The sequence below is a fragment of the Carcharodon carcharias genome, chromosome 3 (genome assembly GCF_017639515.1).
Source record: "Carcharodon carcharias isolate sCarCar2 chromosome 3, sCarCar2.pri, whole genome shotgun sequence".
NCBI lineage: Eukaryota > Metazoa > Chordata > Chondrichthyes > Lamniformes > Lamnidae > Carcharodon > Carcharodon carcharias.
The window spans coordinates 83,073,231-83,083,988 of NC_054469.1; positions in this window are offsets into that span (position 1 = coordinate 83,073,231).

Genomic DNA, 10,758 nt, shown 5'->3' on the forward strand with positions numbered 1-10,758 from the left:
TTTCCCATTAGTCATACTTCTTGGAGTTTTACCTTTCCCTCCTCCCCTACTTTCTAGTTTAAAGTTCTGTTGATCACCCTATTTACCCTCTTCGCTAGATCATTGGTCCCAGATCAGTTCAGGTGGAGACCGTCCCAACGGTACAGATCCCTCCTGTTCCAATACTGATGCCAGTGCCCCATGAAATGGAACCCCTCTTTCCCGCACCACTCCTTTAGCCACCTGTTTACTTCCCTTATTCTTGCGTCCCTATGCCAATTTACATGTGGCTCAGGTAGTAATCCAGAGATTATAACCCTTGAGGACCTGTTGTTTAATTTAGTTCCTAGTTCCTGATAATCCCCAAACAGGTCCTCTTTCCTAGTCTTACCTATGTTATTTGTCCCGATGTGGACCACAACAACTGGATCCTCCCCCTCCCTCTCCAATATCCTTTCAAGCCGGTCAGAGATGTCCCTCACCCTGGCACCGGGCAGGCAACATACCATGGGGGTCTCTCGATCCTGCTTACAAAGGAAGTTATCAATTCCCATAATTATAGAATCCCCTAAAACTACCACTTGTCTTTTTGCTCCGCCCTCTTGAACGGCCTCCTGTGCCACAGTGCCATGGTCAGCTGGTTCATCCTCCCTACAGCCCTCTTCCTCATCCACACAGGGAGCAAGTACCTCATACCTGTTGGACAAGGTCAAAAGCTGAGGCTCCTCTGTTCCTGAACACAGGATCCCTCTACCTGCCTCACTTGCAGTCATACCCTGCTGACCCTGACCGGACTTGAAGTACTTAATCTACCGGGTGTGATGCCTCCTGAAACAAAGCATCCAGGTAACTCTCCCCATCCCAGATGTGCCACAACATCTGGAGCTTGGACTCCAGCTCATCAATTCTGAGCCGGAATTCCTCCAGCGACCAACACTTGCTACAGATGTGGTCACTGCGGCTTGCAATGGGACCTGCCAGATCCCACGTCATACAGCTACAGCACATCACCTGCCCAACCATCTCGACTTAGATAATTAATTTATTAATTAGCTTTGCAGTGTTTTTTTTTCAAATTTGGTGCAGGTTTCCTACCAACCAATCAGGTCACAGCTTCTCTGTGATGTCACTTTTTCAGTTTTGGCTTCAATTACTCTGTGCCCTGAGGTTACTGCTCTGGTGTTCCTCCCTCCGAGTCTGCTCCCTGGAGACAAGGCCACACATCCCCGAGGTAAGCTAAATTTATACTCACCACTCCAGTGCTCCTCCCTCCAAGTCAGCTCCCAGGATTTACTCACCAATCAGCTGCTTTTTCTTTAAAATCCACTCTCAGAAGAATTTCCCTCGTAGATCTGGTGCACTCCTGAAGGCACTGCTTCTTCCTCTTTTTTTTTAAGGTTTGAGGAGGAGGGAGGGATGGAAACTCTACAGCAATGTAATGTTTGAGGCTATTTCATTCTTTGACAGTGGGTCCTCCTTGATTCCCTCCTGAGTCACGGTGGCTGTGATGACTTCTCCCAGAATGCTTCAGTCACTTCTCACCAGCGCCCTCTGTTGGATGCCCTTCCTCCTGTTGAGTGCAAGAGTCCTTCTCGATTCCCTCCTGAGTCGCGGTGGCTGTGATGACTTCTCCCAGAATGCTTCAGTCACTTCTCACCAGCATATTTACATATGAACATATGAATTAGGAGGAGCAGGAGTAGGACACTCGGCCCTTCGAGCCTTCTCCATCATTCAATAAGATCTTGGCTGATCTGACTGTAACCTCCCACAGCGAGCAATCGCGTTTGTAAAGCAACCATGGCCAGAAGCGGATTTCACATCTGCTTCCGCTGCTGCTGGCTTGGAGCAAACACCAAGCACGAATTTCAGGTTGTAATATCTAAATGGTGAGAAATTACAGAGCTCTGCAATTTAGAGGGATCTGGGTGTCCCAGTGCATGAATCACAAAAGGCTATTATGCAGTTACAGCAAGTAATTAGGAAAGCTAATAGAATGTTATTGTTTATTGTGAGGGCAATTGAATATAAAAGTAGGGAGGTTATGTTCAGTTGTAGAGGAAGTGAAACCACATCTGGAATACTGTATATAGTATTGGTCAACTTATTTAAGGATGGATGTAAATGCATGAGAAGCAGTTCAGAGAAGGTTTACTAAACTAATACCAGGAATGGACGGGTTGTCTTATGAGGAAATGTTGGACAGGTTAGGCTTGTATCCACTGGAGTTTAGAAGAGTAATAGGTGACTTGACTGAAGCATATAAGATCCTGAGGGGTCTTGACAGTGTGGATGTGGACAAGATGTTTCCTCTTGTGGGAGAATCTAGTACTAGGGGTCACTGTTTAAAAATATGGGTCACCCAATTAAGACAGAGATGAGGAGAAATTTTTTCTCTGAGGTTAGTGAGTCTTTAGAACTCCTTTCCTCAAAAGGCAATGGAAGCAGAATCTTTGAATATTTTTAAGGCAGAGCTAGATAGATCCTTGATAAACAACTGGGTGAAAGATTATTTGGGGGTATGTGGGAGGTTACAGTCAGATCAGCTATGATCTTATTGAATGATGGAGAAGGCTCGAAGGGCCGAGTGTCCTACTCCTGCTCCTAATTCATATGTTTATATATTCATATGTAAATTAAACAAAGCAAGCCCAACTAACATAACACTATGGTTTGTCACGGCTTACGGCGGGATTTTCCGTACATGCCCGCTGCCATGATCTTCCGGTCCCGCCACAAGTCAATGGACTTCTGGCTGAGGCACCATCTCGCCCACGGTGGAATCCACCCACGACAAGACCGGGAAATCCCGGCCTTAAAGTATAAACCCGATTCCTCTTACTTTCTAATTCCATCCAAGAGTTCCAATATATATTAGAAGAAATAGGAGATCTGTTCACATCTTCATTTTGCAAGTATGCCACAGCACTCAGAATTCATTTTGATTTCTCCTTTGTTTAAGCTATTCTTCAAGTTTAAAAATTCCATGTGGATCCTTTCATAAGCTTTTGGCTAAGCAATCCTTCAACTGGCCTTCAAAACCTCATGACTGTGGACTTCTCAGTTCAAGCTTGGGCCTCATTGCATTCGTGCTCAGTGATTTAAAAATCAGGAAAATACTCCTGATTCCTAATGGCCTCTATACTCCTTGTCCTGTCTTTTGACTGCTCATTGCAGTCCCTCTCTCTCACTCTGCCTTCTTCAAGCTAACTGTTTGTTTACACTATAAAGGTTACTGTAGATTACTTCCTCTAGCTCCAAGCTGGGCAAATCTTCCAGCCTCTCTTCGCTCATGAACTCTGTCTCCAAGCTGAGCGCAAGCTCCCAGCTGCATTCTGTATGGTGAATGATAAATTAGCATTTTCTTTGCTTAAGGGCAGGCCTGACTGACATTTATCTCTTTTGCTCCATTTCAAGCTACCTGGCAGAGCTCATTTTCATTATGCTGCTTGATCTTTGTCTTTCTGTATAGTAGGTTGATAATAATTTGAAGGGATTTATATTCGAAGTTAGCGTTTCCAGCAACTTTGTGAACAAGACTGTTATTTTTTACGCCAATTCCCAAGCCTGACAAGGAAATGCTTTATCGGCAGGTACCGGAGGAACTTTGCTTTTGTAAATAGTGGTACCATTTAGTTTTCACATTATTAATTGCAGGACTCTACTGATATTTAGGTAGATTGCCATTAATTGGCTTCCGTAACATTTTCTGATGGACTGTCCAATTTATGTTAGCCATTAAGTGTTGTAAAATTGGTATGGATAATAGATATAAGAACTGAAATACAAAAATGCTGGTGTGAAGGCTGTTTCAATTCAAAGATCTCTCATAGAAGGTTCTGGATTCACCCCTGTCTTGTGTGAACTACCTGACATGAGCCAGACATTAATGGGAACAATGCAGGCTTCAGTGGTTGCAGCTAGGAAGAGGTGGGGGTGCGTGGGGGGAGGGGTGATGGTGGAGTTATGGGAGACAATTTGGATTCCCACTCAAAATCACTATCTGGTGATTGCTGTTGGAGCTGTACAGTTGTAGGTGTTGACTGATGTTGGGATTGGCCTTGTCTGTTATTCTGAATTGATTAAATAGCTGTCTGGCATTGGTCAGGTCACACACGAAGGGAAAACACTATTGGGTGAGGTTCAACACTAATGGAAATGAATCCCATCATGAGTCTGTTTTCATGTTTTGTTCTGTTCTAATTGCCTTCTGATTTGTCCTATTAAGTCATGCATTTATTTTCTGTTTGTGATTTAGATCTGAGCCACTGTTATGAATCATCATATCCTTTACAGTTCTATTGCAGGCCGGCTTTGATGCAAATTATATGGTTATGAAGGCTCACCAGAATATTTCTTAATGTACTGTGAAATGTAATGAGTAAATGTGGTGTAAATAGCTTGAACAGGTTTCCTCAATGTACCTTAGTAATGTAATGTACGTAAATCCATTAAATATGGAGCAATAAATTACACATTGCATTTGGTTGTTTGACCGCTTTGCAATTTGACTGACGAGTGTTGGGAAAGCTATATTCAATCGAGAGATGATTGGTGAAATTACTCATTTTATGTCCTGTTTGTATATGGTCCTTTATAAGCCACAGTGAATACCCATTTCCAGTATTCTTTGGTTTACAGTATGAATAATGTGGGCTGATGCAGAACAACAATCATTATAGGTAAAATGTATCTCTTTTGTTTGAATGCCAGATGAGATATTAAAAAAATCTGGAACCACTGATCCCATATAAATGAGGAATTTGAAGTCACAACAACATTTTGCATTTATATAGTACATTTAGCAGTGCAAAATGTCTCAATGCACTTCTAAGAAACATACTTGGACATAAATTTTCTTTATTCTTTTTTGGGATGTGAGTGTCCCTGGCAAGGCTAACATTTGTTTCCCAGCTCTAATTGCCCTTGAACTGAGTGCTTGCATATCCATATCAGCGGGCAGTTAAGAGTCAGCCACATTGTCATGAAAATGGAGTCATATATAGGCCAGACCAGGTAAGAAGCACAGAATCACAGAATCACACAATGCAGAAGAGGCCCTTCGGCCCATTGAGTCTGCACCAACACGTGAGAGACACCTGACCTACCTACCTAATCCCATTTATCAGCACTTGGCCCATAACCTTGAATGTTATGACATGCCAAGTGCTCATCCAGGTACTTTTTAAAGGATGTGAGGCAACCACCCTCCCAGGCAGCGCATTCCAGACCATCACCACCCTCTGGGTAAGAAAGTTTTTCGTCACATCCCCCTAAACCTTCTGCCCCTCACTTTGAACTTTTGCCCCCTTGTGACTGACCCTTCAATTAAGGGGAATAGCTGCTCCCTATCCACCCTGTCCATGCCCCTCATGATCTTGTATGTCTCAATCAGGTCGCCCCTCAGTCTTCTCTGCTCCAACGATAACAATCCAAGTCTCTCCAACCTCTCTTCGTAACTTAAGTGTTTCATCTCAGGCAACAACATAGTGAATCTCCTCCGCACCCCCTCCAGTGCAATCACATCCTTCCTATAATGTGGCGACCAGAACTGCACACAGTACTCCAGCTGCGGCCTCACCAAGGTTCTATACAACTCCAACATGACCTCCCTACTTTTGTAATCTATGCCTCGATTGATAAAGGCAAGTGTCCCAGATGCCTTTTTCACCACCCCACTAACATGTCCCTCTGCCTTCAGAGGTCAATGGACACACACGCCAAGGTCCCTTTGTTCCTCAGAATTCCTAGTGTAAAGCCATTCATTGAATATTTCCTTGTCAAATTCCTCCTTCCAAAGTGTATCACCTCACACTTTTCAGGATTAAATTCCATCTGCCACTTATCTGCCCATTTGACCACCCCATCAATATCTTCCTGCAGCCCAAAACACTCAACCTCACTGTTAACCACCCAACCAATCTTTGTGTCATCCGCAAACTTACTAATCCTACCCTCCACATCGTCATCTATGTCGTTTATATAAATGACAAATAATAGGGGACCCAACATAGATCCCTGTGGTATGCCACTGTACACTGGCTTCCAGTCACTAAAGCATCCGTCTGTCATCACCCTCTGTCTCCTACAACAAAGCCAATTTTGAATCCACCGTATCAAATTACCCTGTATCCCATGTGCATTTGCCTCTTTTTAAGTCTCCCATATGGGACCTTGTCAAAGGCTTTGCTGAAATCCATATAAACTACATCAACTACACTACCCTCATCTACACACCTGGTCACCTCCTCAAAAAATTCAGTCAAATTTGTTAGACATGACCTCCCTCTTACGAAGCCATGCTGATTATCCCTGACCAAACCTTGCCTCTCCAAGTGGCGATAGACACTCTCCTTCAGAATTTTCTCCGATACTTTCCCTACCACTGACGTGAGACTCACTGGCCTGTAGATCCCTGGCTTGTCTCTACAACCCTTCTTAAATAGCGGAACCACATTAGCTGTTCTCCAGCCCTCTGGCACCTGCCCCATGACCAGAAAGGAATTAAAAATTTGGGTCAGAGCCCCTGCGATCTCCTCCCTTGCTTCTCTCAGCAGTCTGGGACACAAATCATCCAGACCTGGAGATTTGTCCACTTTTAAGCCTGCCAATACTGAAATACCTTGTCACTCCCTTTATCAATTTGCTCAAGAACTTCACAGTCTCTCTCCCCGAGTTCGGTACCTTCATCCTCATTCTCTTGAGTGAAGATGGATGTGCAGTATTCATTCAACACTTTAGCGATGTCCTCTGGTTCCACCCTTAGATTGCCCCCTTGGTCCCTTTCCCTGGTTATCCTCTTCCCATTAATATACTTATAGAATATCTTGGGATTTTCCCTACTTTTACCAGCCAGAGCTTTCTCATATCCCCTCTTTGCTCTCCTAATTGCTTTCTTAAGCTCCACCCTGCACTTTCTGTACTCCACTAATGCCTCTGCTGATTTGCTTCCCTTGTACCTGCTAAAAGCCTCTCTTTTCCTTCTCATCGTAACCTGAATATCTCTGGTCATCCATGGTTCTCTGGGCTTGTTACTCCTTCCTATCACCCTAGAGGGAACGTATTGAGCCTGTACCCTCCCCATTTCCTTTTTGAACGCCCCCCCACCCCCCACTGCTCCTCTGTGGATTTCCCCATAAGTAGCTGTTCCCACTCTACCTTGGCCAGATCCTGCCTTATTTTACTAAAATCCATTGTCCCCCAATCCAAAACGTTTTTTTGCAACTTGTCTATTTCTTTGCCCATAACAAACTTAAACTGTACCATGTTGTGGCCGCTATCACTAAAATGCTCCCCCACCATCACCTCAGTCCGGCTTCATTCCCCAGAATTAGGTCCAGCACTGCGCCATCCCTTGTTGGACCCTCTACACATTGACCTAAAAAGTTCTCCTGTACACATTTCAAGAAATCCACTCCATCCAAGCCCTTAACACTATGTCTATCCCAGTTAATATTGGGAAAGTTGAAATCACCTTTACACACCTCTGCAAATAGTGCACATATTTGCTTCTCAATTTCCCGCTGACCACCTAACAATGGGGCTGCCCCTTTTTTATTCCTAAGTCTAATGCTGACCATTGAAACTATTATCGATTGATAATGAAGGAATGGCGATATATTTCCAAGTCAGGATGGTGAGTGACTTGGAGAGGAACTTCCAGGTGGTTGTGTTCCCATGTGCCTGCTGCACTTGTCCTTCTAGATGGCAGTGGTCATGTGTTTGGAAGGTGCAGTCTAAGGAGGCTTGTTGAGTTCCTGCAGTACATCTTGTAGATGGTACACACTGCCGCCACTGTGCGTCGCCGGTGAAGGGAGTGAATGTTTGTGGATAGGGTGCCAATCAAGCAAGCTGCTTTGTCTTGGATGGTGTCAAGCTTCTTGAGTGTTGTTAGAGCTGCACTCATCCAGGCAAGTATAGATTATTCCATCACAATCCTGACCTGTGCCTTGTAGATGGTGGACAGATTTTGGGGAGGTGAGTGACTCGCCACAGGATCCAAAGCCTCTAACTTGCTCTTGTGGCTACAGTGTTTATAGTCCAGTTCAGTTTCTGGTCAATGGTAACCCCAGGATGTTGATAGTGGGGAATTCAGTGATGGTAATGCCATTGAATGTCAAGGGGCAATGGTCAGATTCTCTCTTGTTGGTGATGGTCATTGCCTGGCACATGTGTGGCATGGATGTTACTTGCTACTTGTCAGCCCAAGCCTGGATATTGTCAAGGTGTTGCTGCATTTGGACATGGACTGCTTCAGTATCTGAGGGATCGCAAATGGTGCTGAACATTGTGCAATCATCACCAAACATCCCCACTTCTGACTTATGATGGAAGGATGGCCATTGATGAAGCAGCTGAAGATGGTTGGGTCTAGGACACTACCCTGAGGAACTCCTGCAATGATGTCCTGGAGCTGAGGTGACTGACCTCCAACAACCACAACCATCTTCCTTTGTGCTAGGTATGACTCCAACCAGTGGAGAGTTTTCCCTCTGACTCCCATTGACTCTAGTTTTGCTAGGACTCCTTGATGCCACACTTGGTCAAATGCTGCCTTGATGTCAAGGGCAGTCACTCTCATATCACCTCTGGAGCTCAGCTATTTTGTCTATGTTTGAACGAAGGCTGTAATGAGGCCAGGAGCTGAGTGGCCCTGGCGGAACTCAAACTGAGCTTCAGCCTTCAGGCTTTCATTCCTATCAATACATCATGACCCATGTAGCTCTCTCTTTCTATCTCCCTTTCTCTACTTCCTGTGGAACTAATCTCCAAGCTAAAAACAAAAAAACTGCGGATGCTGGAAATCCAAAACAAAAACAAAAACAGAATTACCTGGAAAAACTCAACAGGTCTGGCAGCATCGGCGGAGAAGAAAAGAGTTGACGTTTCGAGTCCTCATGACCCATCTCCAAGCTATGCCCACGACCTAGCCCTCCCATACATAAATATATAATGACAATCCATATGTGCTGATTTATTTGAATCTTGCAATTGTCGTAAATGTTGCGATCATAATCGTTTGGATTGTGTGCGAATTGTAAGGGAATAAATTTTTGAAAAGTTTCATACTTTAAATAAAAGGTTTCATTACCTAATGTGTGTCGTACCATATGTCCAAATACTGACCAATGGTAATCAAGGCATGAAAGTGACCTAAAGATCAGCGAGCAGGTTATTACTAAGCAAGTGCTGTTTGATAGAACTGTTGATGACCCCTTCCATGATGATTGAGAGTAGACTGATGGGGCAGTAGTTGGCCATGTTGGATTTGTCCTACTCTTTGTGTACAGGAGGGGATCAAAGATAGATTCTTGGGGACACCAGAGGTAATGTTGCGAGAATGGGAAGGTGATAGCAGGTGATAATCTGGCTACAATTAGATAGATAAGAATGGAACCAGGCGAGTGCAGTCACACCCAGCTGAATGGCTGTGGAGAGGGATTGGAGAAGGATGATACAGTCGACTGTGCCAATGGACGCAGACAAGTTGAGAACAATGAAGCTGGGAGGCTGACATAATCAATGTTACAGAGGTGGAAGTCAGTGGCACTTGCTCTAGAGATGATATAGCATTGGAATAAAAACAGAAAGTGCTGGAAAAATTCAGCAGGTCTGACATCGTCTGTGAGAGAGAAACAGAGTTAAGGTTTCAAGTCCAATATGATTCTAGTTGGACTCAAAACGTTAACTCCGTTCCTCTCGCCAAGGATGCTGCCAGACCTGCTGAAATTTGCCTGCACTCTCTGTGTTCATTTCAGATCTCAGTATCTGCAGTATTGTGTTTTTCTTATATGGGGGTGGAAGTTCAATTTGGGCTCAAATAAGATGGCATGCTTGCAAACATAGGAACATTGGTCTGCCTTTGTCTAGCGCTTGCTGTGTCCATCTAGTTCACCTTCTATCATTCTAGTTATCGAAAGTGCAAAGACAATGGAGTTACAAAAGCTACTGTGAATGCTGGAAATCTAAGATAAACACAGAAAATGTGAGGAATACTCAGCAGGTCAGAGTTAATGCTTCAAGTTGATGACCTTTCCTCAGAAGTGGTGATAATGAAATTGTTGACTACTCATAGCACACAACCTCAATCAATTAGGGTACAACAGAGCCAAACACAATGCAAGGTAAATCCCAGTGGCAGGGGGCTTTGGGGATTATCAGCAGCATTTAATTGCTAAATTGAGTGATTTCAGGGGTGGGCAGGAGGTTAACGCCTTGAAAAGTGGCACCGGGTCTGGCATCTGACATGATTGTGCCCATTTCTGGGTTTAACCTGAGTACGCTTACAGGTGGGTGCAAAACCCTGATGGAGCTGTCGAGTAATATTTAAGGAAGCAATTAACTGAGGATTTAACCCAGCTTTCAGGATTAACATCCAGCACATGGATTTCCCAAGATGTGGGGAACTTACGAGGATCAACTAGGCGAGAGCACAGGAGGAGTTCTTGTACAATGAAACTGCCAGGCTGGGAAGCCTTCAAAGAGTGAAACTGAAGAGCTGCAGCACCAGCAGTACCCGGAGCAGCAGGAGCAACACCAGCTGCCTCCTCCTCAGCCACATGCAGCTCCACCCTACAGAGGGATGAACAACAAAATCCAGGTCAAAGGAGGCAAGGACCTCAACACAGGGTCTACAGACAGAAGTTCAGCTCTCTCTTTGTCTGAACACCCGTACCTCACTGAAGGCCACCGCACTCCAGCCCCTCAGATCCCACAGTGGACCTCCAGGTAAGATTGAGAGATCCAGGGGAATAGCCATTCCAGGTCTTCTTGTTATGT